Source organism: Pinus tabuliformis, chromosome J (genome assembly GCF_031772625.1).
Source record: "Pinus tabuliformis cultivar Carrire ecotype Pingquan chromosome J, CPIR1, whole genome shotgun sequence".
In the NCBI taxonomy this organism is placed as follows: domain Eukaryota; kingdom Viridiplantae; phylum Streptophyta; class Pinopsida; order Pinales; family Pinaceae; genus Pinus; species Pinus tabuliformis.
In genome coordinates this window covers 1283856947-1283863940 of record NC_142295.1, presented here as the reverse complement: position 1 = coordinate 1283863940, position 6994 = coordinate 1283856947, and positions in this window count along the sequence as shown.

The window sequence follows — 6994 nt, the reverse complement described above, 5'->3', positions numbered from 1 at the left end:
CAGATCCATGAATTCACAGTAAGTGTATGGAGACTCAGGTCTAGTGTGGAAGACAGAAGACCAATAGACCACTGATCTGGGATTGCCTTGGGCATCCATTCTTTTGATTGAAAAATGAAATTTCTCATGTTGATGGTACAAGATCAAATGGTAAATGTAGGAGGTGTATGTGAACACCCTATCTCTCCTCAAATTCATAAATTGCTCATGAATATTGTCTGATATGTAGGTGGCATAGTCATAGCAGATTGGTGACTTGCCAGGAGCAAACATAAGCATCATTACCAGCACAGTTGCATCAATATGCTCAATTGAACTATATCCCAAGATGGGAGAAATCATATCTGCAAGGTCTCTGCCCAGCTCATTGAGATATACATAAACAATTGGAGGGTACATCACAATGTCAGAGTTAATGTATAATTGATTAAGTTTGATAATTTGAGCATCTGTCAGTTTATCCCCTTGTTTTATCAGGTTCACTAGTGACAAAGGGACCAACTTCTTCTGAGGGTTGAAGCAAAGCATGTCTCTGATAGCTTGAGGGGTAACATAGAAAAGTACTGAACCAGATCGGTCAACAACAGCCCTCTGAGAAACATCATATTGTTCAGCACACAGGTGGATTAGTTCAGGGAACTGGTTGACCTGAGGGAGCTTGAAAATAGGGAGGAAAGAGTCCCATAAGCCCAATATATCTGTCCCATTTTCATGCTTGGCTTTCAACTCATTCAACAGATGAATGTGGAATTTGCTGGTCATAAGCATTTCTTCTGTAATTTGGTAATCCATATCTACCAAGGCTTGCCATTTCAAGTTCCTTTGAGGGGCATTCAGAGGCTGAACATTTAGTACTACAGGTGTCTCCATTGCACAAGAGGATTTTGAATTGAGTGCAAAGTGGTTTTAATTGAGCAGGACAGTACAGAGGAATGTCTCTTTACTAGGGAGGTGAAATTATCAGGAACAGAGAGAAGTTCTAGTAAATAGCAATTGAAATACTATTTGCAGTGCAAAATAGGACACATGTTTGGCCTCACTCTGTCTCTCTCAGTAGTTGAATTCGGTTTGAATGAGTCTGCCGCGATTGCGCAGATAGAGCTTGGTTTTTCAATGAAAAATGCAGGTAAACAAGGCTCGGCTAGTTTTGTTCGAGTTCACAACTGTCAAAGGGGCAGGTGCAAGGATTTCTGCCGGTGAATTCAAGAGTTTTTTCTGTTATAAGCTCTTTTGAGGAAATAACAGACAAAGCAGGTACGTGAAGGATTTATAGTGGAAAATACCTGGTGAGGAGTAGGCAATGGTCATGAATGACAGTGGAATGGCGCGCCGCCGGTCTCCTGGTCAGGTTCTGCAGGTTGGCGGACTTTGGACGTGAAAATCGCATGCAGGTGCAACAAAGTCTATTGTGAGAAAATGGGAAAAACACGAAATTTCACCATAATATTGGTTTTTTTGGACTTTGGCGCGTTTTTTTGCTGACGTCAGCATGATGTCATAGGTGGGGTCAGGGTCGGCTGACGTCATCGGTGAGGTGGCGGGCTCTGATTGGACCACGGGGATGGTGAAGTGGCAGGACAGATCGGCAGATGGTCGGGCGCGACGGTTGACGTGACGGCATGGTGGCAGTGACGTGGGATGATGTGGAGGTGACGTAGTATAGGTGGAATAGCCGAAACCGGAAACAACCAGCGGTTTCATATCGCACCGCTTATGGTACGGGGGGGAATCTGCCAGACGTACCTTCGACGAGCTGTGGCGGGGACGCGTGGCTGCCGAGTGACGTAACCTTTTTACGGACATCGGAAGATATCCGTCGGATGTGAGACCCGCTCCGATATCAACGATGACCGTCGGATCTGGAGGGCCCGATCCAACGGCTATCGGGGGAGTGATGTGATCGGTAGATATGGCGGGTAAACAACGGACGTCGGAGCCGCTCCGATGCGATAAGAGCCGTTGGATGTTCAAGCTCCGATCGGATGGCGGTCGGGTCGATGACATGCATAGTGGATATGGCAAAGGCGCGACATTATTTAATAGTTATTTTCGGGATGCGCGCTTAGGCGGAGGATCATCGGGGTATAGTGTTTTAGTAAGGTTTTCAATGTATTTTGAAAAAACAAATATATGCGCCGAGACTTTGGTTTAAGCGGCGGAAACGGGTTTTTTGGATCTTTTTATGATTTCAAAGGGGTTATGGGTAAAAAGGGGCTTGTATAGGGTTTTTCTTTGCAAATAATGGTTTAATGAGTGGAATGACTTGAAGCAAGGGGGGAAGATGAGGTACAGGTTCATCCAAGTGGCCAGATGTCACTTTGATCCCTGACATAGGACTTATTGGCTATAATGCCAAGGGGAGGGGCATTTATACAAAATTTGGGGTTTATACACCGTGGTGTTTAATATTAGTAGGGGAAAGGTGATATAGGGGATTTATATAGTAAAGTTAGAGTTAATATGGATGGGGGGTGGATGAAGGGGGAAAACACTAAGTCTGTTTGTGAAATACTTGGCTTAAAGAGTAGATCAAAATGAAAAGATTTTTACACAAGAAATGTGGCTTTTGAATGAACAAGAACCACCATGAAACCATAATCTTCTTCCATGAATCTCAGCTGATGGGGGGGATGTTAGTAATGAAATGGAAGGGGGAGGGAGGGAGGTTAGTCATGCTTCCTGCTGCAACTTGATGAAGAAGAACACCTTGTCAATTGATTGACTTTGCTTTGGTAAACACAGTTAACACATCTGCAATGGTAAAGATAACCTTTCTGCAACCCCAACTACTTACCCCGCTACTTTGCCTAGCATTTTTTATTTCTTCTTGGAGGGTGCACTTGGACTTGCAGACCCTTACTTGCCTTTTCTTTTCTTTGGCTTTTCTTTGTTATTTCTATCTACTTCTACCCTTATTTCTTCCAAGGTCCCAGATTAAGCTGTTGGGAGCCTTTTCTTCTCTACCTGAACTACTTGTCTGCCAAGATTAAACAGTTTGGACAGACTTTCTTCTCTAATCTACAACTGCAAATTTAAATCATGGAATGATCCAGATTAGACTGTTGGATCATCCATCAAAATTTTAAGTCCATACCAAGCTATAAGCATAGATTGGATTCTCTTGGAAATATGTGATCTTTGAGTCATCAAAGCAGAGCATATTTGGTCCTTTCATAGCCAATCATGAAATATGAAACCTATTGGTATAGGTAGCTAACAGTGGCTCCACATGGGGATGGTGTTTCTTTTGAAAGACCAAGAACAGCAGGTCAGATTGCCTTGCTCCTTGATTGCTCTTATCCATCTTGTAGTTTGCTGCTTTGAAGTGCCCAAATTGTGTGCTTTTCTTCTTGGTAGACCTCTAATTCTATTTACCTTTCGCTGGTAGTCAATAAACTTGAAAAAACTGCATTTTTACAATCTAAACAGAAAATAATATATACATCTGCATATATACAAGGGAACCCGAACTGCACTCATGGGAAATAGTCAAAATAGTGCTTCAGCATCCTACCATTCACAGGACCTTCATCCAAGTCAGTTTCACTAAGACTTTTTAGGAAGTAAGTGTTGTTACCTTGCACTGCTTGGACAGCAAATGGTCCTCTCCATAAGGAATCAAATTTTCCATGTTTTCCTTTGTCTTCTCTCCTTGCATCCCACTTGAGGACTTTATCACCAACATTAAAATATTCTGCTTTGGTTCTTCTGTCAAAGGCCTTCTTTAGCTTTTCTTGTAATACCTGAACTCTGTTGAAAACTTGATCTCTGGTTTGCTGCAGACATATGATTTCATTTATCCTTCTTTTCATATCATTTGGTTCAGCTTGGCTTTCTTGAAGAAGCTTCATAACAGGCACTCCTAAGGATGAGGGGAATTTGGCCTCTAATCCATAAACCAACTCATATGGGCTGGTCCCAATTGATCTCTTGGTTGTTAGTCTATCTGCCCATAGGGCATTCACAAGCTTCTTATGCCAATTCTTTTTGTTTTCTTCCAGTACTTTCTTTATAATGTTTACAAGGCTTTTGTTTGATGATTCAGCAAGGCCATTTCCTTGGGGATAGTATGCAGTAGAATGGCCCAAAGTAATATGAAATTTGTGGCAGAAGTTCACCATTTTCTTGGATCTGAAAGCATCAGCATTGTCTGTTATTATTTTGTCAGGACAGCCAAATCTGGCCAATATGTTGTTCTCCAAGAACTGAATGATTATTGAATAGTTTGCTTGTCTGCATGGGGCAGCTTCAATCCACTTGGTGAAATAGTCTGTTGCTGTTAGAATCCATCTGTGCTGTCCTGAAGATGAGGGATGAATTTCCCCAATGAAGTCCAAACCCCATTGTTGAAAAGGTTTCTCTGTTGCAATAGGCCTTAAAGGAAGTGGCAGCAATTGCCTCTTTCCCTCAAACACTTGGCATTTATGACATGATGTGATGAATTTCTTGACATCAGAGAACATGGTGGGCCAGTAGTATCCAGCCCTTAGTATTTTATCCACAGTGGACTTCCAGTACAAGTGTCCACCATAGTCACCTGCATGAAATTCTTTTATAATATTGTCAGTTTCATTTTCAATTAAACAGTGCAGCAATATACCTTCATGGTTTTTCCAAAGCAGATTGCCATCCATCACACAAAATCTTGAGGTTTTCATTTTTAAGAATCTGCACTTAGTTCTGGACAGTCCTGGGGGAGCACACAGGTTTTGTAACACATAACAGATATTAGAATACCAGGGGGATTGTTCAAAGGCTACATTGATCTTTGGAGTCGCCAGCTCTGGTTCACTGTCCAGTTGATTGATGTCTAAGGCTTGAAAATTTGTATCTGTCATTAATTTGGCCAAGCCTTGCCCTTTTATTAGCTTTGTAGGTTTTATCTCAATGCCAAATTCCAAAATGCTGGCAATCCATTTTCCTCTTCTGCCCTCTAAATTTTCTTGGGTGAGAATGTCTTTGACAATAGGACTTGGCACATATGCTATAACATGGGAATAAAGGATGTAAATCCTAAAGTCTTTAATTGATTTGACTAAAGCATAAGCTTGCTTTTCCATGATTTGATACCTTAAAGGTGCATCTCTGAGGGCTTTGCTAAAGAAAGCAATTGGCTTCTCATTTCCTTGGTCATCTTTTTGTAATAGAACAGCAGCAATAATATGTTGGGAGGCAAAAGAGAAAATGATAAATTCTCTGTCAAACTGAGGATTGGTCAAGACTGGGGTTTGGGTAAGGGCCAATTTTATACCTTCAAAGGCTTGATTGGCTTCAACAGTCCATTTGACTTTTGAATCCTTTTTGAGCATGTTATTCAATAATCTGATTAGTTCTGCTAGGTTTGGGATAAACCTTCTTAAGAAATTGATTTTTCCCAAGAATCCTTGCAACGCTTTGACATTTCTTGGGTGAGGCATTTGTAGGATAGCTTGTATCCTATCTGGGTCAATTCTAATGCCATCTTTAGAAATGATGTGGCCCAATAGCTTGCCTACTTCTAAACCAAAGAGGGACTTCTTAGGATTCAAGGAGATTCCATATTTTCTGCATTTTAGGAAGATCTGTCTCAGATGTTTTATATGTTCTTGGTCAGATTTTGAGAAAGGTGTAAGGTCATCTAGGTAAATGACTAAGAAGTCATGAATCTCTTTGGCAAAGGCAATATCCATCGCTCTTTGAAATGTTGCCCCTGCATTTTTCAATCCAAAAGGCATCTTTACATATTTGAACATTCCCCATGGGGTAGTGAATGTTGTTTTGTCTTGATCATCAGGGTGAACTAAGATCTGGTTGAAACCTGAGAATCTATCAAGTAGAGAAATTCTGGAAGCCCCCACTACTCTCTGGAAAATGTGATCCACCTTGGGTAAGGGGTAATTGTCTTTAAGGGATACTTGGTTCAGATTCCTCAAATCCACACACAGCCTAATTTCACCAGTCTTCTTTCTTGTAGGGACTAAGTTGGAGATCCATTCAGAGAATCTGATTGGTGCTATGATGCCTGCTTTGAACATTTTTTGTACCTCTTGTTCCATTGCTGGGAGAAGCATAGGATTGATTCTCCTCAGTTTTTGTTTAAAGGGCTTTTGATCTGGTTTGAGAGGGATAGTGTGTTGGATTACAGAGGTGTCATAGGACTTTAGGTCCTCGTAGCTCCATGCAAAAACATCCTGGAACTCTTTGAAGAGGTCAATGTATTTGGGCTTTTGGTCAGGAGGTAAGGAAGCAGACAATTTAATTATCTTGGGCTTCTCACTTGTACCTATGTTGCACTCTTCAATGGCTGCATTTAAGGGCTGCATTTTTGGTTTTCTGGGAATATCATTTGAATCAAAGATGTCTTCTAGTGGAGTTAGGCCTGTTGGTAGAAAATTGTCTTTCAGCTCTATGATTTTAGTTTCAGCATTGGCCAGTTCCTCACAATTGATTGATTGAATTTGCTGAATGTTGTCTTTGTTGAAAATAGTTGGATTTAGCATTTGTTTTGCTGTTCTAGGTGATATTGGCTGAGTAGTCTGTTGAAACTGTATTTGTGATGGACTTGCTCCATCAAATATTTGTGATGGACTTGCTCCATCAAATATTTGTGATTGACTTGCTGTCTCAAGTATTTTTGATTGACTTGCTGTCTCAAGTATTTGTGATTGACTTGCTGTCTCATTGTCAATATTTAGTCCTGCAAATTCTTGCTGCAGAGTTAAAAAATGGTTTATTTGCTTGTCATCCTCAAATACTTGCCAATCATTAACATTGTTTGGAATGGAGGGTCTGTGTTTTACCTCAGCTGTAAAACAATGATGGGGCTCAAATGGCAACTTGCAGGTACTTGCAAAGGTGGCTAAACTATGAGCATGTAGGTTGTGGGTTCTGGGAATTTTAGCAATTTGGAATTCAGAGAAAAAGTTTAGTACCTCAGCAACAGCAGACCTGTAAGTCCTTAGTCTTTTGTCATTGGTGACAAAGTTTCCCTTTACTTGTTGGATAACTAAATCTG